Raw genomic sequence first — 2801 nt, 5'->3', positions numbered from 1 at the left:
CTGGGCGGGGCTCAGGCTCCTGGTTGCCCTGGACCTTAGAATGGGACTTGTGCTTGTGACTCTGGAGTTTGGAAGCAGTGTGAAGAGCTGCAAAGGTCTAGAACTTTCTGCCAGAGACCCTGAGGGCTCAGTTGCAGCTGACTCCTCCCCTACAGCCCCTCTTACATGGGTCTTACATGGGTCTGGAGAAAGCCAGGTAGGCACACCCCAGGTTGCTCTGGACACCTTGCCTGAATGCCTGTGCTCTGTCAGCTTCTTTGGCCCTGGGACAGTGAGCTTGCCATCTGGTGTGCTCTTCCCTTCCAGATCATTCCTGCCATTTCTGCGCGTCCTAATCCGCTCATATTTTAAGACCCACTTCAAACAGTCTCCACTGTGAAGGTCTTCCCTGATTTCCCTACCTCTCTACCCAGACTGGGATAGGTTTCTTCCTTCTATCAGTTCTTAGGAGACTACACTTTGGGTATTTGTGACCTCAAATCTACCTATGTTTTTAAGTTATAAAATTAATGCCTACTTATTAAAAAAGTCAAACAAAATAGAGATTTATACAATACATTTTCTCCTCCCACTTTTCCTGCCTCTTCAATTCCCCACACCTCACCCAAGTCCCCGGTACCCTTATTAAGGATTTTGAGTGTTTCTTACATATCTTTCTCCATGATTCACATGCATGTGCACACGCTTGTGGACACACACACAGTGGCCAGCAGCCTCTGATTGCTCCTAGTGATCCCCACCTCCTGGTATCCATTCCCTTGTGTTATCTCCTCTTCATGCATGTAAGCTGGACCTAGTAACTTGCTTCTGATGAGCCGAACACTGCAAAATTGACAGGATATCACCACGGTGATTAGGTTACAAAAAACTGTGACTTCTGTCATCTTGGTATCTTCTCCCTGGCTCTTCTCATGTGCTTACTCTGACAGAGAGGGCTACTTGGCGTGGAGCTGAGGGGGTCCCCAAGCCAACCATCAGCAAGGAACTGAGTACTTCCATCCAAAGGCCCTTGAGGAGCTGAATCCTGCCAACAACCACACGAGTGAGCTTGGAATCAGATCCTTCCCCATTCCAGCCTTCAGATGACTGCAGTCCCAGCAGACATGTTGAATGCAGCCTGTGAGAGACCCTGAGCCAGGGGACTCAGCTAAGTTGTTCCTAGATTCCTTACCCACAGAAGCCAGGAGATAATAAATGTGTGTTGTTCCAAGCTGCCAAGCTTTGTGCGTTTTTTTTCCATGTGTGTGTGATAGAGTCTCACTCTGTCACCCAGGCTGGAGTGCGGTGGTGTGATCTCGACTCACTTCAACCTCTTCCTCCTAGGTTCAAGAGATCCTCCCACCTCGGCCTCCCAGATAGCTGGGACTACAGGCATCTGCCACCATGCCTGGCTAATTTTTGTATTTTTTTGGGTAGAGACAGGGTTTCACTATGTTGCCCAGGCTGGTCGCAAACTCCTGTGCTCAAGTGATCCTCCCGCCTCAGTCTCCAAAGTGATGGAATTACAGGTGTGAGCCACCACGCCAGGCCTGGTGTGATTTATTAAGCAACAATAGATTACTAATATATCTTGTATGCTGGTGCTTTTATTTCTATAGGAAAAATTCATAACAGTGGGATTGAAGAGTCAACAGGTATATGTATTCTATTAACAGATGGCATGATATTTCCTTCCAAAAATGTTAGCAATTCCTATTTTCACCGGTTCATGCCTTTACATCTTCCTCAAAACAGAATATTATCAATCTTTTATACTTTTTGCTAATCCAGTGGGTTTCATGACACCTTACCATTGTTGTAGTTTGAATTTCCCTTACTACTAGGGAAGTTGAGCATTGGGAGCATAGAGAGATGGACAACAATTATTTTCTTGTATTTTTTGTCCATATATATATAGTCCAAATATATATATATATATATATATATATATCTGTTTTTCTTTTTCTAAAAAAAGAAAACAGGATCCATGTGCAGAACGTGCAGGTTTTGTTCACAGGTATACGTGCGCCATGGTGGTTTGCTGTACCTATTGACCCATCTTCTAAGTTTCCTCTCCTTGCCCCCCACCCCCCAACAGGCTGTGGTGTGTGTTGTTCCTCTCTCTGTGTCCATGCGTTCTCAACGTTCAGTTCCCACTTATGAGTGAGAACATGAGGTGTCTGGTTTTCTCTTCCTGTTAGTTTGCTAAGGATAATGGCTTCCAGCTTCATCCATGTCCCTGCAAAGGACATGATCTCATTCCTTTTTTATGGCTGCAAAGTATTCTATGGTGTATGTGTACCATATTTTCTTTATCCAGTCTATCACTGATGGGCATTTGGGTTGGTGTCCAACTATATTTTATTAGACAAACATTTGTTAAGCCCTTACTGTGTGCCAGGTACTGTTATATAATTGACATATTACTAAGACACGGACCTTGCCCTCAATGCTTAATGGAAAGATGAACATATAAAAATATATGAAATATCATAATTGCTGAAATACACATTTGCAGCCACTGTTCTGGGAACACAGAAATCAAAAAGACCAAAAATTTCTGGGGTTGCTTAAAAAGATAGGTGGAGGAATGGGCATTTGAACAGGGTACTGAGGGAAATGTAGGAGTCTGTCAAATGGGGAAGAATTCAGAGTATGGGCAAAGACCCAGAGGCATGAACACGCTGATGTTCAGAATGGCTGGAATGGAGAAGGCAGAGTGATGGGAGAGAAGGATAAATGGGGCAGCAGTGAGATGGAGCAGGTCAGTTATGGCTGATGGGGAGAGGACCTGGATGCTATGCTCGGGGATTTGAACACTA

The sequence above is a fragment of the Aotus nancymaae genome, unplaced genomic scaffold, assembly GCF_030222135.1.
Source record: "Aotus nancymaae isolate 86718 unplaced genomic scaffold, 86718_ANA_hifiasm-v0.15.2.pri h1tg000007l, whole genome shotgun sequence".
NCBI classification, from domain to species: Eukaryota; Metazoa; Chordata; class Mammalia; order Primates; family Aotidae; genus Aotus; species Aotus nancymaae.
This window is presented reverse-complemented; position numbering follows the sequence as displayed.